The following is a 27251-nucleotide window of genomic DNA, read 5'->3' on the forward strand; positions in this document are numbered from 1 at the left end:
ACATCAATTTACAGAAATGAGGCAGTGTGTCATTAAGAAAGAACTCTCTGGTTGTCACTTTGATTAGAACTTGAAGCATTTTCCTTTACAAGCAAACTGTGCCTATTTCCTCACTATGCAGACAGGCACTGATAGGAGGGTGGAGGACAAGGAATAAAGTTATATACTATCTGAAAAATAACAAATGCAAAAATGGATGGTGGTGTGGGTCATGAGCTGTAGTGATGACTGGAAAACACCAGGAATGTAATTTTCCACAATTACCAAAAAATTCAATGAAATATATCAAGGGAGTCGAAAACACAGGGACACTGAATTTCATATAATCTGAAAATTGAGGAAAGTAATTATAAATACCAACAGGCAGAAAACATCATTGTGGAGATTAGAAGTATAAGCCAGTAATATTTGCAGGGTTGATTGCACAATCAATAACACAAAGTGAATAACAACATCACAATGCAATCAAATGTTGAAAATGAGAAATGCAACGTATAGAAATTCTAATCCTGATAGAAGAAGTACCATGAGTTTTCAGTAGACTGAAGTAAACCACAAGATTTAATCTCATATCTAACTATCAGAATGGTTTAGTTTTATTTTTGATTTTTGTTTAATATACACGTGAATTTAACCTTCAGAAGCCTCGTTGTACGTGGAATGGGTTTTATTCCTGAAGCCATATAGAGTGTTCCTCTCTGGCCTTAACAAAATAATGTAGCACTTGGGACCAAAGAAGAAGCCTAAGATCCCTGCACTGGAGGCCAAGATGGAGAAGACCTCCACGGCCACCATGACCCTTCCCTTGGTGCTGTGGTAGACAGGGAGGAAGGTGATCCAGACACTACAGAACACCAGCATGCTGAACGTCAGGAACTTGGCTTCACTGAATGTGTCAGGAAGGTTCCTTGCTAGGAAAGCCACAGTGAAGCTCCCAAAAGCCAGGAAAATTAGGTATCCCAGGATGCAGTAAAAGGCCACAACTGATCCCTTGTTACACACGATGACGCTGTGGCCATGTTCGGAGTTTGTGTCTGTGTCAATGAAGGGTGGAGAGGTTCCAAGCCAGATTCCACAGGCAGTCAGTTGGATCAGTGTGCAGATGGGAATAAGGTAGTTAGGTGTCCTGGATACCAACAGCCACCTCATCCTTTTCCCAGGAGATGTGATATTAAAAGCCAGAATCACAGTGAGAGTTCCGGCCATGACAGTGAAGTAACCACTGTGAACACAATTCCAAATGTGGTCTGCTGGAGGATGCAGGTGGCCATGCTAGGACGGCCAATGAAGAGCAAGGAACAGAGAAAACAGAAGGTGAGGGAGATGAGCAGGATGTAGCTGAGAACCCTGTTATTGGCCTTCACAATGGTAGTGTCTCCGTGTTTCACAAAAGGTCACAAGAGCATCTCTTATGAGTACAGAATTCACAGCCTTGCTTGCCAGAGCCATTCCTAAGAGATCTTCATAACCCAGAAAAGTCACAGATTTTTGGTGGCAGTGGTTTTGATCTTGGTTGGTATACTGATGATCTGCACACTTCACACACTGATCCATGTCTGGTGAGGAGTGCAGTTTACCAATAGTCAAGGTTCAGTTTTCACGCCTCCCCTACAGCACAATGGTAAACTTTTCCTCTTCTGTTCTTTTAGATAAAAATGAATTCTACACAGCAAATAATTCCAACTGAACACTTCCCATTTTTGTTATTGTAGCACCAACAAAGTTACTTTAACTTCCTTAACTTATCTGACATATTCATGACACCATTTTTTAATTTTCAAAAACACCAAAGTTATGCCTAGCTCACCAAATTAAACCTCTGTAAATTAGACCTGGTTTTATTCATAAAACCCTCAAATTTATTTAGAATTATGTTCCCTTTTATTATGACATAGATAATTAATGAATTCCCTGAAGTAGAGGCGATCAATAACACTTTTTAAGTGGGTGAAGAAGTCGCAACATCCTGCATCTCATTGTCATTTTCACCATATGCATGTTCTAGTTTGGAGTACCTTTGCACTGAATCAGTACATTTATTTGTAGGGTTCTGGCATATTTCCTGTGTGAATTTGTCCTCCCACTATCATATTTCAACCTGCACTAACTCCAGTCTATTTGTCATTATTCTATGTATTTTTTTAATGTCAAGAGTCTTTCAAAACAATCATGATTTTTATCCCTAGGTAGTATATACATTAAGATATAGTAAATGTCAATGTTTAAAAAATTCAGTTAGGACTTATAACTGCTATGCAGAATATAATACATTCATACACATTAACCTCATATTCCATCACAAGTAAATTCAAGGTGAATTTCACAATTATATATGAACACTACCTTATGAACATATTCATGTCATGTGTTCTGTTTCTGAAAATTATCTTTATTCTTGGTGCACGGGACCAAGGCTGAAATCCAAGCTACTCAGGAGGTAAAGACAGGATGGATTGCATCTCAAGGCCAGCTAGGGAAACACTCAGATCCCCTGTCAGCAAATAAGCTTGGAGTGGTGTTGGCACCTGTGTTCCCAGTTTTGTGGGCTGCTCTTTAGGCCCATCACAGTGCAAGGAAAAGCATGTATCTATCTACAAATTAACTGAAGCAAAAAAGGACTGGGATTATAGTTCAAGTGGTAGAGCACTTGCCTAGCAAGACCAAGGTTCCGAGTTTTGACTATGGAACCATGAATCAATCAATAAATTAATTCATAAACAATGCTTTCATTTCTTTTACTGACAGTATTGTCTTGGCCTGAATCCCAGCATAAGGTGTATTGGAAATTGTTACATTGAGCATTTTTGTCTCATTCTTCTTTCACCATTGGACCCCAAAATGTGAAGCTCTTTCTTGGGATTCTGTAAATACCTTTTATGGGATTAAGACAATTGACACCTGCTTACTTAGTAAGACCAGTTCTATTACTATTCATTTTAAGATACAAATAGGTATGGTATTTAATTATACATTTTTCTAGAGTTGGTGATATTATTATATGTTTGAAGAAACTAGTTCAAATCAATAAACTAGTTGAGATAGAATTGAATTCCATTGCATATACCAAGTCTGGTCATTTGAAGTTCCCTTAAAATACCTTGAACAAGAAATATGCTTTTAGTTCAAGAAGGAAAATGTTCAATATACTTCTTCTCTTCTATATTCTCACATATGGGGAACCAAGATTAGATCTTCTCATAAGATGAATTTTATTGCCCCATTCTTCTTATTCTCTGAAGGAGTTTAAGAAAACGAGCATTTTTAAATTCTTGAAATTTTAATAAATTTCACCAGTGATGTACGTGATGATCATAAAAATAGTCATAGATGATTCAATTATGGCTTTTACTTGTTACATATATTCAACCATGCAGGTTTCTTTGCAGTGCTGGGGATTGAACACAAGACCTCAAGTACCCCATGCCTTGGCTCTATCCCTGTGATACAGTCTAACACTTGAGATGTTCAATTCCCCCTTCTGAAAGTTTTTAAGTCCAATGACTGAGATTTGTGATTTTTATTTATATTTTAAAATGTGTTAATTAGGTTCTTATGCTATTTTTTATGGGTTTTTTTTCAATCTGGGGATTTAATTAAGGGTTTATGCTTAATATCAATGTGAACTTGAACCATACTTCTGTGCCCGTTTCTTTTATAGTTTGTTTTACAGACTGGGTACCTTGCTAACTTTGCATGGGCTGGTCTCAGACCATGATCATCTTACATCTGCCATCTGAGTAACTGCAATTACAGGCACACAACAACACATCCACCCATGATATGACATAATTCTGCAGAATTTCACAAATGATGTCCTGTTACAATGTTTTCAATTTCTTGCTGAACACTCTTTTTAGGGTTTTTATCATGCTTATTTATTTTAGAATACACCTTAACATTGATATTCCTTTGTTGTATTGTCATTAAATATATTTTCTTGTTGTATTGGTTCTCTTGTTTCTTTGTCTTTAGGTTGCTTTTCCTTTTCTAGATTGAGAAAAGTACTTGTATACATACAATATCTGGCATTCCTGGTTGGATGCCTGAGTATTTATTCCATCCCCTCAGGTCCATTCATAATATTTTCATTATTTATGATCTTCATTTAAGTTGTTCTCTAACTGTGGGATGTGTAAATAAGTATTTGCAAATATATAAACTTGAAGATTGTGGCTTTGTCTATAGAGAGTTCTTTATCTGAGCAGAGTGAACTTACATTAAACCTCGTGGTCATAAGGAATAACACATGCAAATTAAGGGCATGTTGTCAATCTCAATATATTCCAAAGTGAAATTGAAATCATGCAAGTATGCTGCTTAACTAAGGTACATATGAATCATAAAGGAAATGAAAAAACTGTGATGTAGAAGTGTTTCTTGCATGTATTATTTAACATAAATTTGGACATTGTGAATGTAATATGGTAACTGTGGCATCCTGAAATGTTCCCTATTCATTTGGATCTCCATTGTACATCATTCCATCCAACTTTCTCTGGGTTTCTGCCAGATGGATCCATTTTCAGGTTCTGTGATTATTACAAGAATTCATAGCATAAAAATCTAGTTGACATTTCCCCAACTCATCTAATATAATATTAGCATGCATGCATCTGTATAGAAATTTATGACACTTTTCCAGTAGGTCTTTGTGTATTCATTGTAGACCTATTGCACTGGTTTGAGTTCATGTCATTATGAGTTGTATGCCTTTTTACATGTGGAATGTTGGTTTGTTTTTCTTGGAGGGGCTGGGGTAGAAACTGAGGGTTTTGCACTTGTAAAGCAAGCACTCTACCACTTGGTCACAGCTCCAGTCCATTTTCATCTGGTTGTTTTTGATATGGGGTCTCATACTGTTTTCTTGGACTGGCCTTGAACTGTAATCCTCCTGATCTCAGCTCTCAAGAAGCTAGGATTATAGGTGTAATCCACCAGCACCCAGGTCTGCCATCTGAAGCTTAAAAAGAATTTATTACAATATACATAAACCTATTACTTAAACCAAACTAAAATTTTCTGAGCACTTGGTCGTTATCAAGCATTTTGACAAGCACTCAGAAAATAAACATGGGCAAGAACCATGTATTCACTGTGTTGTACAAATAGGAAGACATTTTTCCATAACATTACTCCAAAATTCCACAATAGAGACCAAACTTATGTAGAGAAGAGAGGTGCAAGGTGTTTCCTTGAGAAGGTAATGCATAAAATTAATATAGTGATGAATCAACTATGGAAATCACAGTATATGAGCTGTGTTGTTTCAAAGGTCAATGTAATCCTTTGTACCATTTCATTTGCAAATGAATGTAGGTAGACCTTTCCTATGCAGTCCACTTGCAGGGATTTTCCCCCTTCAGGGAATATTGGAAACTCTTTAGGTTGGGTGGGAGTTTCTCCATAAGTCATAGACTTACCTGTCCCATTAGAAATCTCATTCACAGGGCAAGGGATGCAATCAAAACAACAGGGAGCCTTTCCCTCCTGAGGGGATTTCCTGAATCCAGGACCACAACGCTCACTGCAAACAGAGTGAGGATTCTGAGGAAAATCAAAATAGGTATTGGTGACTGCAATTTCCCTTGTATTTCAATAAGTCCAGTGTTTTACTGAATTGGATCATTAAGAGATATTAATTTTCTGTACTCAAATCCTGTAAATTCATTGCACATTTTTAGATTCTGGCCATGATATGACACAATGGCTTATGTGTTAAAGGCTTGGTCCCCAGCCCTGCTGCTTTTTAGAAAGCATGGATCCTTTAAGCATTGGTTCTAGTGGGAGGAAATTTGGTCATTAGAAGTACACAGTTAAAGGTGATATTGGTAGCCCAGGGCCAATTCTTTCTCTGACTTTTTTGCTCTGTTGCCATGAGGTGTGTACTTACTTTGCTACCTGTTCCAACCATGATGCTCTGCCTTGCCATAGACCATTAAGAAATGGGTCAAATGACCACATACTGAAACATTCAAAACTGTTAGCTGAATAAACCCTTCTTCCCTGGAAGCTGATTTTTCTCATGTATTTTGTCACAGTGAGGGACAGTCAAGTAACACAGACAACATATACATTTTAAGATTGTGAAATATGAACCCTTAGAAACATGTTGGTAAACAAATGTGTTCGTTTCTCACCCATGATTCAGTTAATAAGAAAAAAATCTCTAAGTTGGAAGTTATTAAATGAACATTGGTGGATCATGAATCAACATCAGGAATATTAAATCTGATAAAGTATTACTTACTGATGTGTGAAATTCAAAGCTTTGTAATTTGATGCAACCCACATCTAAAGTTCCTGAGTTCCACTCTTTCAGATCCTCATGTAGAGATAATTGCTGACCATGTGGACCATAAGTGGAAAACCTTCCTACTTTCACATTATGTCTAACACCTTCTACAAAATACCAAAAGTTGAGAATGTCATACTCTGCCTCCAATTTCCTTTTCTCATCCAAAATCCCTTGGTCTCCAGTGGGGTTGTTAAACTGAATGCTCTTCAGAAAGGAGTGGAGCTAAAAGAGATGCATCATCCTAAGATGAAGTGGATTCCATGGTTAAGACAGAAAATCTGAACTGAGAAAACCTCCTTATTGGCTTAATCCTGCTTCTTGACACCACTACAACAATGATGTAGTACAAAGGAAAAGCTAAAGAACCAAAATATCATGATATCAAATGCTGGTCACAGATCAGAGGATCAAAATGACAGTTTCAACAGAAAACACCAATGTCACACTTAACTATAATGAGTGAATCTGGTAATGAGATAATTTTTAACCTCCTGGAAAAACCTAGTAGGTATGTATTTTATGAATGAATGTAGAGATTCAAATATCAACTGGGTTCATTAACACCTAAACTGGAATTAAATCAAATCATTGATATAAAATACCCACTTCAGTCTCAAGCAGGACTTAGGTACTCAAGGACTTCATTCTCTTTTTCTTCTTATTTAAAAAACTAGTTGTGAAATGATTACTTTATCGTAGTGAAAACATTTTCCATGTAGGTTGTTCAGGCCATTTATAATGAACAAACTCCTAGAAAAGCAAGAACAAGCAATTCCTAAACAAGCAGAGGAGAGAAATAATAAAAATAAGGGCTGAAATCAATGAAATAAAAAAAACCATACAAAGAATCAATGAAAAAAAAGCTGGTTCTTTGAAAGAATAAACAAGATTGACAAACCCCTGGCAAAACTGACTAAAATGAGGAGAAAAAAACCCAAATCAGTAAAATAAGAAGTGCAAAAGGGGAGATAACAACAAACACCACAGAAAATCAGAGAATCATCAGAGACTACTTTGAGAACCTACATTCCAATAAATTTGAAAATCTTGAAGAAATGGACGAATATCTAGATACTTATGACTATCCCAACTTGAACCAAGAGAATATTAACCATCAAAATAGACCTATAACATGAAATTAAATTGAAGAAGGAATAAAGAGTCTCCCAAAAAAGAAAAGTCCAGCACCTGATGGATTCTCTGCTGAATTCTACCAGACCTTTAAAGAAGAATAACAACTCCCCTTAAACTTTTCCATGAAATAGAAAGGGAAGGAATACTGCCTAACTCATTCTATGAAGCCAGTATTACACTCATCACTAAAACAAAGACACATCCAAAAAGGAGAACCTAAAGTCAATCTCCTTAATGAACATCAATGCAAAAATCCTCAATAAAATAATGGCAAACCGAATCCAACAACATATCAGAAAGGTTGTTCACCACAACCAAGTCGGCTTCATCCCAGAAATGCAGGGGTGGTTCAATATAACCAAACCTATAATTGTAATACAGCACATTAATAAAGCAAAGACAAAAACCACTTGATCATCTCAATAGATGCAGAAAAAGCTTTGGAAAAGATCCAACACCACTTCATAATAAAAGCTCTAAGAAAGCTAGGAAGAGAAGGAATGTACCTCAACATTCTAAAGGCTATATATGACAAACCTATAGCCAACATCATTATTAATGGAGAAAACTGAAACCGTTACACCTAAAATCAGGAATGAGACAAGGGTGACCACTATCCCCACTCCTATTCAACATAGTCTTGGAATGCCTAGCCAGAACAATTAGGCAAGAAGAAGAAACAAAAGTAACAGAAATAGGTAAAGAAACTGTCAAAATATCCCTTTGTAGAGGACGTGATCCTACAAATCAAAGTCCCAAAAAACTATACCCAACAACTTCTAGACAGCATAAACAGTTTCAGTATTTGGCAGGATACAAAATCAGCTTACAAAAATCATTAGCTTTTCTATACACCAAAAATGAACAAATTCAGAATGAATTGGTGGAAAGAATTCCATTTACAATAGCCTCAAAACAATCAAAACCAAGGAGTAAACTTAACAAAGGATGTGAATGACCTCTACAACGAGAACTACAAACCTCTGAAGAAAAAGATTGAGGAACACTACAGAAGGTAGAAAGATCTCAAGTGCTCATGGATTGGTAGAATCAACTTAGTAAAAATGACTACACTACCAATCTACATGTTCAATGCAATTCCATCAAAATCCCAATGACATTCATCACAGAGATTGAAAAATCTACCTTAAAGTTCATTTGGAAATACAACAGACTGCAAAGAGCCAAGGCAATACTCAGCAAAAAAGAGCAATGCTGGAGGTTTCAGAATACCCGACTTCAAACTATAATAGAAAACTATAGCAATGAAAACAACATAGTACTGTCACAAAAACAGACTTGAAGACCACTAGACAGAATAGAGGACCAGGATATGAACCCACACAGCTATGCCCACGTTATTTATGACAAAGTTGCAAAAAAATATGATGGAGAAAAGACAGCCTCTTCAACAAATGTTCCTGGGAAGAGTAGTATCAGTCTGCAGAAAACTGAAACTAGATACATGTTTAGCACCCTGTACTATTATCAACTCAAAATGGATCAAGGGACCTTAATATCAGACCCAAAACTCTGAAGTTAGTACAGAAAAGAGCATGGAATACTCTGGAAACAATAGGTATAGGCAACAACTTCCTTAATAGAACCCGAGCAGCTCAGCAACTAAGAGAAAGAAGGGACAAATCAGACTTCACAAAATTAAAACCTTCTGCACAACAAAAGAAATGGACTCTAAACTGAAGAGATCACCCACAGAGCGGGAGAAAATATTTGCTAGCTATAATCAGACAAAGAACTGATCACCAAAATCATAAGTTCTCCCTCATATGCGGACTTTATATCTAAAACAAATGCAGTAATATTACTAGACATGGGTCACATGCTAAGGGGAGGAAACATACAGGAGGAACACAGAAAGGTAGGAAACCCAAAACTTGAAAGTGTGTGATATGCCCACTGCAGAAGAGCGAATACCGTAACCTTAAAATAACAGAGGTCACTATGGGAGGTGACTGGAAAGTACTGAATGAGTCTGGAAGAGATGAATCAATTTGGGTTGTAATACACTTGTGCGTGGAAGCAATGATAGGAATCTCTCTATACAGATATCCTTATCACAAACTAGAAAAAGTGCTATGTCTTTCTTATTACTTCTTATGTCTTCTCTTCAACAAAAATTAGAAAAGAGGGCAGAACAGATTATGCCTGGAAGTGACAGGGTTGTGGAGGGAAAGCAAGGGTATGGGGAGCAGAGGGGATAAATGCCCCAGACAATGTATGCACATATGAATGAATGAATAAATAAACAAAAGAACTTGGAACTTTCCAAGAAAAACAAGATTGACAATCCCGTATTCATACTTATTCTCCCCATAAAAGAGAGAGAAGAATCTCGTAAATAAAAGGAAAGATGAAAAAGTGGATATTAGAATTTTGGGTATCACTGAAATCCAGAGGATCAATAGAGGATACTTTGAAAAGTGTACTAAAATAAATTTGACAATTTGACAAAATGGATAAATTTCCAGGCATGTAAGTTCAAACAAATAGGAAGAATAGAATCTAAAACACCCAAACAGATTTATATTGCTTAATGACATGAAGCACTAAAACACTTCCCAATAAAGTAACACCCAGGACTGGATTGATGCACTGCTAAATCCTCACAGAACTTAAAAAAAGAAATAACACCAATGGTTCTCAAACAATCCTGTAAATTGAAAGGGAAACAATGATCCTGAATACATCCTACCAATCCAGTATTAACCTGTTAACAAAACCAGAAAAGGATAAAACAAAAAAGGAAATAATACAAAAATATCCATGAAACATAGACACAAAAAATTGTCCGGAAATTACAAATTGTATTCAACAAAACATTTAAGAAGCAAGAATGACAATGCTACATTAAAACTGACTTAAACTATAGTACATACTCACCGTGACAAAAACAGCATGCATCACAATAAAGACCATAATTTAAATAATACGAGAGTTTAATATCCATCTGGAATTTTTTAGCCTATTATATATGCAATAAACTAGTTATAAAGAAAGAATGAAAAGTAAGAAGTAGGTAGCATTATTTTGCAGAAGATAACCGTGTTCACCTGGAAATTCAAATGAATATATAACATGGTACCCATTAAATGTATAATTTACTTTTTATGCATGAGTTACACAATGATGTCAAGAAAATATATAAAAATGGAAAATATAACATTATTCAAAGTAGTAGCAAAACAATCACAAAAAGTTCACAAAGTTCACTGAATTCCCTGGCAGCCCAAGGATCGTGAACAAAAGATGAATGCTGAGAATATACTACCTGAATCTATGAAGTCATGTAAAATTATTGGGATAAAACAAATTGACAGCCAGGCAGCAGTGGCTCAAGCCTGTGATCCTAGCTACTCAGGAGGCAGAAATCATTAGCACTCAGTTTGAATCCAGTCCTGATAAACAGTTCATGAGACCCTATCTTGAAAAAACACATCACACAAACTAAAGGGCTGGTGGAGTCACTGAAACTGTAGGCCCTGAATTCAAACAGGTTATTTGCATAATTGCAGACATACACACCAATGGAAGATTGAAACACCCTGAATTACCGTATGCATTTCCAATCAACTAATTCACAAGTATATGGCAAAAGCATATCTTGAAGAATTTACATTTTATTTAATAAGTTCTGTGGGGAAAACTAAATGCTTGAAAGTGGACCCCCATCCCTCACCGAATACAAAAATAAACACAAAATTAAAAACCTATAGTTTAACACCATAAAGTAAGAAACCATAGGAAAAAAACATAAGGAAAGCTTTCAAGACAAGGGAATAGACAATGGATACCAAAACACTCTAGGTAGTAGACAGCCACTTCATCAAATGTTGCTGTAAAAACTGGATATCCACATATAAAAGACTGAAACTACATCCCTATCGTTCAACCTGTACCAAAATCAACTTAAAGTGGATCCAAGACCTTAATATAAGGACTAAAACTTTGAAGAACTCCAGCAAGTGGTAGGAAATACACTGGAACATACAGATATAGGGAATGGCACTCTAAGTAGAATTGAAAAGACTCAGTATCTAAGAGAAACAACCAACAAATGGGACTGCATCAAACAAAAGAGCTTCTGCACAGCAAAAGAAACCACCACTAGGCTAAGGAGACAGGACACAGAATGGGAGAAAATCTTTACCAACTTCATCTGATAAAGGCCTAATACCTAGAATATACAGGGACCCCAAAAACACCACCTCCAAAGAATCGACAACTCAATGAAGAAAAGAGCACATGAAGTCTGAGGATTCTCCTTTCCAACCCAGGTGCTACAATTTCATCCAAGCCCACAGATGGTAAGGCCCCAGGGATGAATTAAACTTTCTTAGAGTTCTTCTGAAGTATGCATCTAAAAAAGATGTGCAGAAAAGATATTTGGGATGTGGAAAATGAATTACATCATTGGATGCCATGGAAGGTGCAATGTGAATCAGTAATAAATGGGTCTGTGCAGTCAGGGCTTAACTAAAGTCAATGGGGCATCACATCCACCAATTCAAGTACACAGGAGAGACAAATTCATACACCCAAGGTTCATGCATTCCCCTAATATTCCTTGTATTACATAAGCAGGTCTCCACATACCTATTGCATGTGCAGAGACATCCACAGACACAGGTGTTTCCCAATAATCCACCAATAATCAGGTTGACGTAGAAAATTCCAAATCAATAGTGAAAGGTAGATGCAGATATCAAGTGGTATATTTGCATTCTGAGCTATGACTTTCTTCACTCTTGACGTCTTCTTTTATCTATGCTGAGTTAATCATCTTCTGTTGTTCTGAAGAAAGTGACAATCCTACCCAGGATCAAGCATAGAGGAAATGGAGCCAACCAATTGATGCTAGTATGATAAAATTATAAACAATCTTTTGGATTATTGTGATCATCTCCCAGACATAGCATCTTATACAATAATTTTATGCTTGCTATTTTGACTTTTGCTTGCAATCAAAATGCACTTAGTCATGTATTTGCTCAACAAACAACAAGCCAAAGAGTGACTTTTTTCTCAATTACACTTACAGTCCCTGAGTGTATGTTTGTGAATATAGTCTCATGTCATGACTATCAATTGAAATGAGACCGACACTTTCAGTAAGAAATTATACATAAACTATTATTTCAATTTGCAAAATATCATGGAAAGAGAAAGTAGTTTGGCCCTAAAATATAATAACATATTGAACCTATTCTGATCAAGATCTGTAGGACAGTGGGAGTTTGCCTGGAATAGAAAAATCTGACAGTGAGCTAACATGTTGAGAAGAGTAAAGCAATTGATTGAACTTTGTGTAATGAACATGGTGATAAAGAGCTTGGTGTGCATCGAAAATGAAAATAAGATAAGTCAGTCTGAAGTACAGTGGAAGTGAAATGAGACTTGAAAGAAGGATGAGACTTAGTTCTTTGAATTTCTATAGGAACAGTTACTTTTATGCACAGAGTAATAGGGAATGACAGAAAGCTTTATCAAGAAATTGATCTATTCCAATCATATTTCAGAAAGAGTAGTTTACCATAAATATTTAGAATGGATGGGAGAAATACAACAGTATTTTTACAGATCTCACAAAAGATGTTGATGGACAAATGCTGGAGAGACATGATGGTGGTTTGAGCTAAGTACAGAGATGCAGTCATGATGAATTCATAAGAATCTGGTGTAAACAATTAAAGTGGGCAATGACCTTTTCAGAGACATGTCAAGAATGATTGTCCAATGACTGTAGTTTAACATCAAAGTATTTGGTGTGCTGACCAAAGAATTCAACTTTGAACTATAAAGAGATGACAAGAACTGATCACTGAGCTCATATAATTTTGCTGCATGTATTTTTCAGTTCACAGTTATTGTTGATCTTTTAAATTTATTCTTTGTATTTCTCTGTATGGTACTGAGAAATTACTGGGCTTTCTTCCAGTTCATTGTTTTTGCTTAAAACAATTGTTTTAACTCTGAGTTTTCTACCCTTCCAAATACTTCCTGGTCAGTTATAGGCACCTTGTTTGGAGTTCAGGTGAGGTCCTAGGTTCCTGAAAGTTCATAATACTTTCATGTTTTAGGTATTTACTCCAGTCTTCCATCGCTGGCTTTCTTTGTGCCTGTGTTTCCAGAAACTCTAAGCATTTTGTATATTTTGTCTGAGCCTATACTTACTTCCACTATTTCATCACTAGATGGAGCCCTGGAAAGATTTGCAGGGAGTTCATTGCTGTATGCTTTTGCTGTTTCAGTAATACAGTAACGTGAAATCAAGTTTGTCACAAATACTCTGTTGCTGTAATGTTTGTGAAAAAGGGAGTACATACTGTTTGTATTTACTATGCCTAATATCCTAAATGTATGATGTTCCATATGTAGATCACTCTGCTTTGCACTCCCTGCGTAGATTTCATTGGTTTACTGATTTTTTTTTTGCAGCATTGGCAGTTGAACACCAGGCCTGGTGTTTGCCCCTCTGGTGACATACCCTTTGAATTTTACATTGGCTTTATCCCTGAGCTGCCTGAACCTCAGTGTACCCATCTGGGCTTCTTTGAATATCTGGAAAGACAGGCACGCTCTGCCTCTAAAAAGAAAATGATTCAAGTTGCAATCAAGAAATATCAACCACAGAGTTCTTACATAACATGGAATGTTCTGCCACATTCAAATATTGTTATTGGGTGGCTCAAGAACAATAGTTGCATAGTTCTTTGAATAACAGCATAGAAACCTATACTGAACAATAAAGGGTTTGTTCTTCTAAAAGGAAAATTCTAGAATCTTATATTTAACTTCTATCAATCAAAAAGTTGTTTCTCAGAGTGGGAAATTGTGGAAAATTCTAAACTTTTTTCTTTATTCTCATTCATTTATTCATATGTACATACATTGTTTGGGCCATTTCTCCCCACTACTCCCACCTCCTTACTCTCCCCCGCACTTGCTTCCAGGCAGAATCTGTTCTGCCCTGATCTCTAATTTTGTTGAAGAGAAAGTGTAAGCAATAATAAGAAAGGCAAAACGTTTTTGCCAGTTGAGAGAAGGATAGCTATACAGAGAGATTACGAGTGTTGATTCCATGTACAAATGTGTTAAATCCCAAATTGATTAATCTCTAACAGATCTTTACATTGGTTCCTGATCCCCTTCTCATATTGACCTCTGTCACTTTAACGTTTCTGTATTAGTACCTCTTCAGTGCGGACATCAAATACTATCATGTTTTGGGTTTCTTAGCTATCCCAATACTTCCCGTAGGTGCTCTCCCCTTACCATGTGACCCAAGTCCAACCACATTGCTGTATTTGCCCTAGATCTGAAGTCAGCATTTGAAGAAGAATATACAATTTTTGGTCTTCTGAGCCTGACTAGCCTCGCTCAGAATGATGTTCTCCAGTTCCATCCATTTATACTGCAAATGATAGGATTTCATTTTTCTTCGTGACTGAGTAAAATTCCATTGTGTCTAAATACCACATTTTCTTAATTCATTTGTCTCTAGTGGGGCATCTTGGTTGTTTCCATAACTTGGCTATTGTGAATAGAGCTGCAATAAACATGGGTGTGCAGGTGCTTCTGGAGTAACCTGTGTCACATTCCTTTGGGTATATCCCCGGAGTCGGATTGATGGATCATATGGCACATCTATGTTTAGATTTTTAAGAAGACTCCAAATGTTTTTTTGAGAGTGGTTACACTGGTTTGCATTCCCAGCAGCAGTGGACGAGGGTCCATTTTACCCCACATCCTCACTAACACCTGTTATTAGTGCTGTTTTTAATGATGACTATTCTAACAGGGGTAGGTGGAATGTTAGTGTGGTTTGATTTGCGTTTCTTTTATACCTAGAGATGGTGAGCATTTTTTCATGTGTTTTTTGGCCATTTGACTTTCTTCTTTTGAGAAATTTCTGTTTAGTTCACTTGCTCATTTCTTTATTGGTTCATTAATTTTGAGAGAGTTTAGTTTCTTGAGCTCCCTGTATATTCTGGTTATCAGTCCTTTGTCTGATGTATAGCTGGAAAATATTTTCTCCCACTCTGTGGGTGGTCTCTTCAGTTTAGAGACCATGTCTTCTGTTGTGCAGAAGCTTTTTAATTTTATGAAGTCCCATTTGTCCATTCTTTCTCTTAGTTGCTGAGCTGCTGGGGTCCTATTGAGGAAGTCCGTGCCTATACCTATTAGTTCCAGAGTGTTTCCTGCTTTTCCTGTACCAACTTTAGAATTTTGAGTCTGATGTTGAGTCCTGATCCATTTTGAGTTGATACAAGTACAGAGTGATAAACACAGATCAAACTTCAGTATTTTGCAGACAGATAACCTCTTTCCCAACTACATTTGTTGAAGAGGCAGTCATTTCTCCATTGAGTCATTTTAGCGCCTTTGTCAAAATAAAGATGGGCATAGGTGTGTGGACTCATATCCAGGTCAACTATTCTGTTCCACTGGTCTTCATGTCTGTTTTTGTGCCAATACCAAGCTGTTTTTATTGCTATTGCTTTGTAATATACTATGAAGTCTGGTATTGTGATACCTCCAGCATTGCTCTTTTTACTGAGTATTGCCTTGGCTATTTGTGGTCTCTTGTGTTTCCAAATGAATTTTAGGGTAGATTTCTCAATCTCAGTGAGGAATGTCGTTGGGATTTTGATGGGAATTGAATTAAACATGTAGATTACTTTGGGGAGTATAGCCATTTTTACTATGTTGATTCTAACAATCCACGAGCATGGGAGATCTCTCCACTTTCTGTAGTCTTCCTTGATCTCTTTCTTCAGGGAGTTGTAGTTCTCCTTGTAGGGGTTATTCACATCCTTTGTTAAGTTTACTCCTAAGTGTTTGATTTTTTTTGAGGCTGTTGTAAGTGGAATTGTTTCCATGTATTCTCTCTCAGTTTGTTCACTACTGGTGTATAGGACAGGTAATGATTTCTGTAAGTTGATTTTGTATCCTGCCACCTTGCTGTAGCTGTTTATGGTGTCTAGAAATTTTGGGGTAGAGTTTTTTAAGTCTTTAAGGAATAAGATCATATCGTCTGCAAAGAGGGATATTTTGACAGTTCCTTTACCTATTTATATTCCATTTATTTCTTCTTCTTGCCTCATTGATCTGGCTAGAGATTACAGAACTATGTCGAATAGGAGTGGGGATAGTGGGCACCCTTGTCTCATTCCTGATTTTATGGGAAATGGTTTCAGTTTTTCACCATTAAGTATAATGTTGACTATAGGTTTGTCATATATAGCCTTTACAATGTTGAGGTATTTTCCTTCTGTTCCAAGTTTTCTTAGAGCATTTATCATGAAGTGGTGTTGGATGTTGTCGAAGGATTTTTCTGCATGTATTGAGATGAGCAAGGGATTTCTGTCTTTGCTTTTTTTAATGTGCTCTATTACAGATACAGATTTGAATATGTTGAACCACCCCTGCATTCCTGGCATAAAACCGACTTGGTCGAGGTGAATGATCTTTCTGATGTGTTGTTGAATTTGGTTTGCCATTATTTTATTGATGATTTTTGTGTCGATGTTCATTAAGGAGATTGGCTTATACTTCTCCTTTTTGGATGTGTCTTTGTCTGGTTTTGGGATGAGTGTCATACTGGTTTCATAGAATGAGTTAGGCAGTTTTCTTTCCCATTCTATTTTGGGGAACAGTTTAAAGAGGGTTGGTATTAGTTCCTCTTTAAAGGACTGATAGAAATCAGCAGACACTCCATCAAATCCTGAACTTTTCTTTTTTGGAAGACTATTGCTGCTGCAATTTCATTTTGTGTTATAGATCTATTCAGGTGATTAATGTACTCTTGGTTCAATTTTGGATAATCATAAGTATCTGGAAATCTGTCCATTTCTTTAAGATTTTTCTAATTTATTAGAATATAGGTTCTCAAAGTGTTTTTTGATGATTTCCTGGATTTCCATGGTGTTTGCTGTTATCTCCCCTTTTGCATTCCTGCTTTTACTGATTTGGGTTTTTTCTCTCCTCATTTTAGTCAGGTTTGCCAGGGGTCTGTCAATCTTGTTTATTTAATCAGAGAATGAACTTTTTGTTTCATTGATTCTTTGTACTTGTTTGTTTGTTTGTTTCTATTTCATTTATTTCAGCTGTTTTCTTTATTTCTCTCCTGTTTTTTGGGGTTTTGCATGTTCTTGTTTTTCTAGGAGTTTGACATGTAGCATTAGGTCATTGATATGAGGTCTTTCTGTCCTTTTAATATATGCACTTGTGACTATAAACTTTCCTCTTAGGACTGCCTTTGCTGTGTCCCATCGGTTCTGGAAGGCCATGTTTTCATTTTCATTAACTTCCAGGAAACTTTTAGTTTCCTCCTTTATTTCATCAATAACCTATTGATCATAGAGCAATGTGTTGTTCGGCTTCCAACTGTTTGCAAGTTTTTACTATTGTTTTTGTTGTTGAGTTCTAGTATTAATGCATTGTGATGAGATAGAATGCATGGGATTATTTCATTTTCCTTTTATTTGCTGAGGTTTGCTTTGTGCCCTAAGATAGGATCAATTTTGGAGAAAGTTCCAAAGGCTGCTGAGAAGAATGTATATTGTGCAGAAATTGAATGAAATATTCTGTAGACATCGGCTAGGTCCATTTTATCTAAGGTGTAATTTTGTTCTAGAATTTCTTTATTGATTTTTTGTTTGGATGACCTACCTATTGGTGACCAGGGGTATTAAAGTCTCCACTACCACTGTATTGGAGTTTACATATTTTGTTGGGTCCTTCACAGTGTGTATGATGAATTGAGTGCACTGACATTGGGTGCATATAGGTTGATAGTTATTATTTCCTTTTGGTATGTCCCCTTTTATTACTATAAGATGTCCTTCTTTATCTCTTTTGACCAATGTAGCTTTGAAGTCTACTTTGCCTGAGATAAGCATTGCTACTCCTGCCTGTTTTGGGGGGGGGATGGACACTGGCTTGGTAAAGCTTCTTCCAGCCTTTCACCCTAAGCCAGTGCTTGTTTCTGTTGATAACATGGGTCTCCAGAAAGCAACAGATTGTTGGATCTTCCTTTTTAATCCAGTTTGTCAAACGGTGTCATGATGGGGGAGTTAAGTCCATTAACATTCAGTGTTAGTATAGATAGGTATTTGGTGATTCCTGTCATTTAGTTGTTTTTGTTGTTTAAGGGTTGGATTGTGTGCAGCTGAATTGATGTTACTCTCTACTTTCTTGTCTTTCCTTCTTCTTTCATTTGGTACTGCCTGTTCTTTTACAGTTTTGTATTCCTTCATATTTTGTGTGCAGTATTCTTTAAGAATCTTTTGTAGTGGTGGCTTTGTGGTCATATATCGCTTTAGCTTCTGCTTGTCATGGAAGCTTTTTATTGCTCCAACTATTTTGAATGATAGTTTTGCTGGGTAGATTATCCTAAGGTTAAAGGTATATTTGTTCAGTGCCCAGAATGCCTCACTGTATGATCTTCTTGCTTTTAATATTTCTGATAAGAAATTTGCTGTGATTTTGATGAGTTTACCTTTATATGATTTTTTTTTTACAGCCTTCAATATTCTTTCTCTATTCTCTGTGCTTGCTGTTTTAATGATAATATGTCATGGGGTAGTTATTTTTTTCTCAAGTCTCTTTGGTGTCCTGGAGGCTTCTTGTACCTGAATGGGCATACTTTTCTCTAGATTTGGGAATTTTTCTGTTATTATTTTATTGAATATTTTACAAATTCCTTTTGCTTGCACCTCTTCTCCTTCTTCAATGCCCATCATTCTCAAGTTTGATCTTTTGATGGAGTGAGTGAGTCTTGCATATTTCTTTCACAGGTTTTGTGTTGTTTTTGTAATAGTTCTTCAGTTTTTCCTTTAATTTCCATTTCATCTTCAACTTCTGAGATTCTGTCTTCTCCTTGTTCTAGTCTGCTGGAGTGGACTTCCATTGTGTTTTGTATTTCTGTTTCATTTTTTTTCTGAGGTTTTCCATATCATGGGTCATTTCCTCTTTAATATTGTCTATTTTCATCCTTAATTCACTTATCTCTCTACTTATGGTGTTCTCTGTTTCACTTTGGTATTCATTTAGGGCTCCTGTGAGTTCACTTATTTGTTTTTCTGTCTTCTCAGTCTTTATTTGTATTGTCTTGGAATTTCTTGAGTGCCTCCTGTACATTTTGGTTGACATTTTCTAGTAACATCTCCATGAAATTCTCAGTGATTTCTTCTTTCATGGTGTTCTTGTGGGCTTCATTGCATTCCTTGAGGTAGTCTGTCTTTGTTTTTTTGCAGTCTGGAACTGGGTATCCATCCCTTTTTCATCTTCCCATCATTCCCCTTGGTTTTCTTTCTGTCCCTGTCTGTGTGTAATTTAGTGTTATCTAGCTTATAATATTAAAAGTAATGAGATCAAGACAGAAAGAGAAAGAAGAAAAAGAAAGAAAAGGGAAAAAATAGAGAACCAAAGACATCAACAGGGAGAGATGCTGTACTCAGAAACAGTGAACTAAGCAAGCACTTACAGAGAAAGAGAAAAAAGAAAAAGAAAAAGAAAATCCCAGGTTCAGGAACAATGAAATTTCAGTCTTGGTATTTCTGGTGTTACTCCTTCAGCATTCAGTCCTGGTGTTGGTATTTAAGCAGTAACTCTGTTGTCTCACCAGGTGTTTGGGTCAGGAGACAGCTTTGTGAACCACTATCTGCCCTATTTCAGGCAGTGGCTCACCTACTGCCTACTGTCAGCCATCTACTTTTGCAGGCTTTATTAACTGACAGTTCTCATGGAAAGCATCTCCTTGCCTTCTCCTCCTTTCTCTGGTGGAGGGGCAGACTTTGTTTACTAAAAGTTCATGAAGAGAGCAGCTCCTTGATCCTTCCCCCTTCTCCAGTGCCTCAGAACACCTCTTCCCATCCGCTGTGTGTCCCTTTCAGTTCCTTGTTTATGATTCTATTGTTTTTTGGTGTTATTTTTCCGTGGTGGGGGTCAGTCCTCAAGGGGGCTATGCTGGTTTATCCCAGGGATAGCTGTAGGAGCACTGTGTGCCACTCATTTGCATAAAACTTTTTTCTAAGCTGCATTTACCACAGCAGTTACATAGTTCCTTTTATAATTATGTGAGGTACATTCTACACCATTCTACTATACTGCTTTCAAAAGAGCACTACACACTACCTTCAATTCCACCGTACAGGCCTATAGCTGAACAACAAGGAAGGTGTCCTTCTAAAAGGGACATGCTGGAAGGTGCAGTCATGAACTTTGGAGAGAGCTCCTCTAATAATGGAAGATTGTGACACCTTTAAACTCTGTTACTAATCTTCTTTTAGATTGGCAGTTACATATTCCTTTCAATGAGAGTGCATATGTGTAAAAGGGACTATAAGAAATATGTGAAAATTAAAGGAAAATGTGTCAAAGTACAATCAATGTCTATCTACCATAGCATGTTTCTTAGACTTGAACGTTAAATCTGATTTACCAACTGCTTTCACAGTAGCAGTTACATAGTCCTTTCTATTACATACTAAATGTAATGAGCTCTAAGTTATATGTGTTTCTAAAAGGAAAACACTTGTAGTTACAATCAAGACCTAGCATACAGAGTTCATTCACAGAGTGGAACATTGTCCAATATTATAAACCTTGTTACTGAGCTGCTTTTAGAATAGCCTTCCATTATTATGATTATAGGCCAAACATGAGGACACATGATTCATTCCTCCAAGATAGCAAAACCTCCATGCCCCTTGGAAGATGCATCAGTGGCAGAGTTCTTTATTAGAATGGAAAATTTAGCCACATTCTAAACCTATTACCTAAGGTGCATTTAGAAAATCATTTCCATAGTTCTTTGAATGACAGCATATATGCCTACAGTGAACAATAAAATATAACCTCTTTTAAGAGTAAAATGCCAGAAGTTACATTTGAGATCTGTCACGAACAGAGTGCCACCTTATAATGGGACATTGTGCCACATTTTATACCTTGTTAACAAGGCTGCTTTCCAGACAAGAGTTCTGTAGGCCTTTTAGTTATGGCATGTTTGTGCACAGTGTGCTCAGGATAAATGTGCTTCTAAAAAGAAAATGCTTGAAGGTACAATCAAGATCTACTAAACACAGAGTTTGTTCTTAGAATGGAACAATGTGACACATTCTATACCTAGATACAAAGTTGCACTTAGAAAAGTGTTACTTACATCTTAAATATCTACAAATAGGCCTAGAATGAGCACTGTGCATTCTTCTTCTCAGTACTAAACACTGGATGGCAATTCTCACATTTGACTCCCTGAAGAACCACAATGAACCATAAGATCAAAGGTAATCATGGCAGCAAAGACGCACAGACAGTGACTCCAGATCCCCAGGCCAGTGTCTGGAGTTCACAGGATGAGCCCAGAATTTCCTATGGAGTGCAGAAAATCCCATGCCTGGTGGACTCTGCACATGGTCCCATTGAGCTCTGATACCCCAGCACACACTCCCCTGCTGTTCATACCCAGCACATCTGACAGACCTGCATACATAGCTTTAATACCTATGATACACTTTTCCTGTTCTCATGTCTGCTGTGGAACTTTCAGCTCCATGTGACCAGAGATTCTTGCCAGATTTGTTTTTAAGGTTTCCCATGAATCTATTGAGCTCAATGAAGGTGCTCATAAATAAATGAAGGAAGAAGGGAGGGTGCATGGGTGGGAGGAGAGAGGAGAAATAGAGGGAAGGAAGGGGAGATGGAGACAATGGAAGGGAAAGGGAGAGGGAGGGAAAATTCTTTCTTAACTAATGCTCTGGGAAAAGAAATAAGGGAGAGGCTATGCTTTTGTCTGAATGAATTAGAATTGCATGCCAGGGACAGGTGCCTTGCTATCCCTGACATGATTTGACTCAGGCACATGCCCCACACAAGGTCTCCCCACTGCTGGCTGAATCATGCCGACCAGTCTCAGAAGCATATGCCGAGAGGAGAGCTTCATGCTAGACAGATTCTGGGGACAGGAACTTGTTTAGGGATGGAGTCACATATACATCAGCACATACAAGCAGGAGAAAGCTCACTTCCTCCCTCCTTCCTCCTCTGTCTCTGTCTCCTTCTCATTTTCTCCTCTTCTTCCCTAACCTTTTCCTTTTCCTTCTTCTCCTCCTCCACCTCCCCCTTCCTCCCCTATCTTCTCTTCTTCCTCCTCCTCCTCCTCAACTTACTCTCCTTCCTTTTCCTAGTTAGGGTCTATGGACAAAAGGTGCTACATACAATCTCCTTCCCACCACAGTAAACCTAACACCCACATTCTTTACTGGACTTGAGCTGCAGGCAGAGGCCTGGAACTCAGTGAAAACAGGGGCACAAAGCATGAACTTTCTTCCTACCAAGTCAAGACTGATTCAGGATAGAGATTCCAAGATGGTGACTAGAGGGAGGAAGCAGACATTGTGCTTCTTAAAGTAAAATCTTGGAGAGACACTGGAGAAACACTTTGCAGGACAAACAACCAAGAAGAGGCAAAACTCCAATTCCCCCACCTGCCCATAGCATCCCCACTCCACATTAAATGGAGAATCCAGGAGGGCTCCAGCGCCGCCAGACGCCAGCTCCTACTGGCTCGAGAGCTGACCAGCAGGTGAGCTAAGTGGCACACAGTACTCCCACAAACAACCCTGGGCGAGGTCAGCATAGCCCCCTGGACAGACTGACTGAAACCCAGGGATAAATGAGACAAAAACCAAACTGAATAAACAATAACAACAACAAAAAGACACATAGCAAGGAGGGCGGGGCACCCTGAGCACTGTAGAGGCAGGCAGGGGCAATCACTCACAGAACTGTAAATAAACAATTGGGCCAGAGAACGCAAGTGTAGCACCACCTACCCAATGTGCTTTGAGAGGGGAAACCTTGTAACCGTGGCTATCACGCCTAAGAGAACTCTAAATAAACAAAGCCTGTGGGACTATGTGAGTGATCAGCTCATTCCTGAGACTGGAAATCAATAAAGCCTCAAGCAACATCTGGCTGACAGTAGCGAGCCAGTGAGCCAAAGCCTCAGATAGACATTCACAGAACTGTCTCCAGACCCTTTTTCTTTTTTTCTCTCTCTCTTCCTTTGATGAGGCAATGACTGAACTAGAACTGAATGCTGCAGGTCTAACTGAAACTGTATTGCATTTGAACTTGGGATATTTTGTTTTGGTTTGGTTTGGGGATTTTGTTTGTTTTGTTTTTTGGTTTTCATTTTTCACCCTTTGATGAGATAACAACAGAACTACTTCTGAGACACCATCTCTAGGATTGTAGGCTGAGGGATTAACAACAAAGTTATTAAGACTGAAACTCTATTGCATTTGAACTTGGGGATTTTTTTTAATCCTCTCTCTGTCTCTCTACTGCCTGTTTAGCTTCATGTTGATTAGTACACTATCTCTCCCTGTTTATTTCATTGGCACTGGTTTGTTGTTGTTTGCTTGTTTGTTCAGTTGTTTGTTTGTTTGTGTTTACCTTTATGTTTACCTTATTTGCTTTCCCTCTCCTCTTACCCTTCCATTTGAGATATCATCATTGTTATTATTACAAGCTAGAAAATACTTAATTGCACACAATACAGGGACATTAACAATAGCAAGGGCAATGATGGGAAGATGGAAAAAAGGGGAAAACTAGTTCCCCCAAGTAATAAATTAGTACAGGAACAAGAGGGAAAAGAAGAAAGCAGATACCCAGATCCAGACTCCAACAAAATGCAGATAAACTATGCCAAAGAACCCAATGAAGCCAAAAAGAACAACCTGAAAGAAGAAATCCTGCAAGTAATCAATGAGAATTTTATAGAGATGATACTGGATATGGTCAACCAAAATGTGCAAGACACACTCAAGAAATTCCAGACAACAAAAGTAGAGAATTTGAGAAAGCCCAAAAACAAATAAAAGAAACTATAGAACCACGGTGTTTGTACTGTAATTCTATAAACACCAAGGTGAAACACAGAACACAATAAATAAATAGATAAATTAACTCAGGACGAAAGTAGACAATATTAAAGAGGATGGGGCTCAGGATATGGAAAACTTCAGAAAAAAGAATGAAACACAAATGAAAAACAAAATGGAAGGCCAATCCAGTAGAAGAGAACAAGCAAAAGACAGTATCTCAGAACCCAAAGATGAAATGGTAATTAAAGGAAAACTAAAAAACTATTAGTTAAACAACTCAAGACCTGTGAAAAGAAAATGCAAGAACTTACTGTCTCCATCAAAAGACCAAACCTGAGAATCATGGACATTAAAGAAGAAGAAGAGGTGCAAGCAAAGGGAATGAGTAATATATTCAACATAATAATAACAGAAAATTTCCAAAATCTAGATAAATCTATGCCCATACAGGTGCAAGAGGCCTCCAAAACATGAAACAGACCTGACCAAAATAGAACCACCCCACGTCATATTATCATTAAAACAACAAGTGCAGAGACTCAAAAAAGAATATTGAGAAAAATACCTATAATATTCAAAGGTAAACCTATCAAAATCAGAGGACACTTCTCAACAGAAATATTAAAAGCAAGAAGTGCTTGGGGTGAGATTTTCTGGGCACTGAATGAAAATAACATCAACCCTAACATACTCTACCCAGCAAAACTATCATTCAAAATAGATGGAGCAATAAAAGTCTTCCATGATAAGCAGAAACTAAAACAATTTGTGACCACAAGGCCACCACTATAAAAGATTCTTCAAGGGATTCTGCACACAGAAAGTGAAACCCAACATACCCATGAAAGGGCAAGCAGCACCAAAAATAGGAAAAGAAAAAGGAAGAAAGTAGAGAGTAAACTCAACTTAGATACATACAATCAAACCTTCAAACAACTAACACAACTAAATGACAGGAATCACCACATACCTATCAGTACTAACATTTAATGTTAATGGACTTAATTCCCCCATCAAAAGGCACTGATTGATGAACTGGATTAAAAAGGAAGACCCAACAATTTGTTGCTTACAGGAGACCCATTTCACCAACATAAATAAGCATAGGCTTAGGATGAAAGACTGGAAGAAGATTTACCAAGCCAGTGGCCCCTGAAAACAGGCAGGAGTAGCAACACCTATCTCTCACAAAGTAGACTTCAAACCAACATTGATCAAACAAGATAAAGAAGGACATTCCATACTAATAAAAGGGGAAATAGACCAAAAGGAAATAACAATCCTCAACCTATATGCACCCAATGTCAATGCACCCAATTTCATCAAACATACACTGAAGGACGTAAAAGCATATATAATTCGTGAGAGACTTTAACACCTGATTATCATCAGTAGATAGGACATTCAAACAAAAAAATCACTAAGGAAATCCAAGAACTAAAATATACCATAAACCAAATGGATCTAGTTGATGTCTACAGAACAATTCATCCAACTTCTACACAATATACATTCTTGTCAGCAGCCCACGGAACCTTCTCCAAAATAGATCATATCCTAGGGCACAAAGCAAGCCTCAGAAAATATAAGAAAATACAAATTATACCATGCATCCTATCTGATCACAATGCAATTTAAAACTAGAACGTAACAAGAAAAATAAAGACAAAAAACATGCAAACAACTGGAAACTGAATAACCCATTGCTTAATGAACAATGGGTCATCGATGAAATAAAAGAGGAAGTTAAAAAGTTCCTGGAAGTCAATGAAAATGAAAATACAACCTACCGGAACCTATGAGACACAGCAAAGGCAGTCCTGAGAGAAAAGATTTTAGCCATGAGTGCATATATTAAAAAGACTGAAAGATCCCAAATCAATGACCTAATGATACATCTCAAACTCCTAGAAAAACAAGAACAAGCAAATTCCAAAACAAATAGAAGGACAGAAATAATAAAAAGAAGAGCTGAAATCAATGAAATAGAAACCAAAAAACCTTACAAAGAATTAATGAAACAAAAAGTTCGTTATTTGAAAAAATAAACAAGATTGATAGACCACTGGCAATCCTGACTAAAAGGAGGGGAGAAAAGACCCAAATTAGTAAAATCAGGAATGCAAAAGGGGAGTTAACAACAAACACCATTAAGTCCAGGAAATCATCAGAGACTACTTTGAGAACCTATATTCAAATAAATTCAAAAACCTTAAAGAAATGGACAGATTTCTAGATACTTATGATCATCCAAAACTGAACCAAGAAGACATTAATCACCTGAATAGATCTATAACACAAAATGAAATTGAAACTACAATCGAGAGTCTCCCTAAAAAGAAAAGTCCAAGACCTGATGGATTCTCTGCTGAATTCTATCAGACCTTTAAAGAAGAACTGATACCAACCCGCCGTAAACTCTTCCATGAAATAGAAAGGGAAGGAAAACTGTCTAACACATTTTGTGAAGCCAGTATTACACTTATCCCAAAACCAGGCAAAGACACCTCCAAAATGGAGAACTATAAGCCAATCTCCTTAACAAACATGGATGCAAAAATCCTCAATAAAATAATGGCAAACCGAATTCAACAACACATCAAAAACATCATTCACCTCGACCAAGTAGGCTTCATCCCAGGAATGCAGGGGTAGTTCAACATAGGACAATCAATACACATAATAAACCACATTAACAGAAGCAAAGACAAAAACCACTTGATCATCTCAATAGATGCAGAAAAAGCCTTTGATAAGATCCAACACCATTTCATGGTAAAAGCTCTAAGAAAACTAGGAATAAAAGGAAAGTATCTCAACATTATAAAAGCTATATATGACAAACCTACAGCCAGCATTATACTTAACGGTGAAAAAATGAAACCATTCCCTCTAAAATCAAG

At 37.2% G+C, this 27251-nt stretch overlaps 1 pseudogene; it reads right to left on the minus strand.

The window, feature by feature from the left end:
- Positions 1 to 630: 630 nt before the first annotated feature.
- Positions 631 to 27251, minus strand: part of LOC141424260 (vomeronasal type-2 receptor 116-like) — a 32269-nt pseudogene continuing 5648 nt past the window's right edge.

This window comes from Castor canadensis, chromosome 6 (genome assembly GCF_047511655.1).
Source record: "Castor canadensis chromosome 6, mCasCan1.hap1v2, whole genome shotgun sequence".
NCBI classification, from domain to species: Eukaryota; Metazoa; Chordata; class Mammalia; order Rodentia; family Castoridae; genus Castor; species Castor canadensis.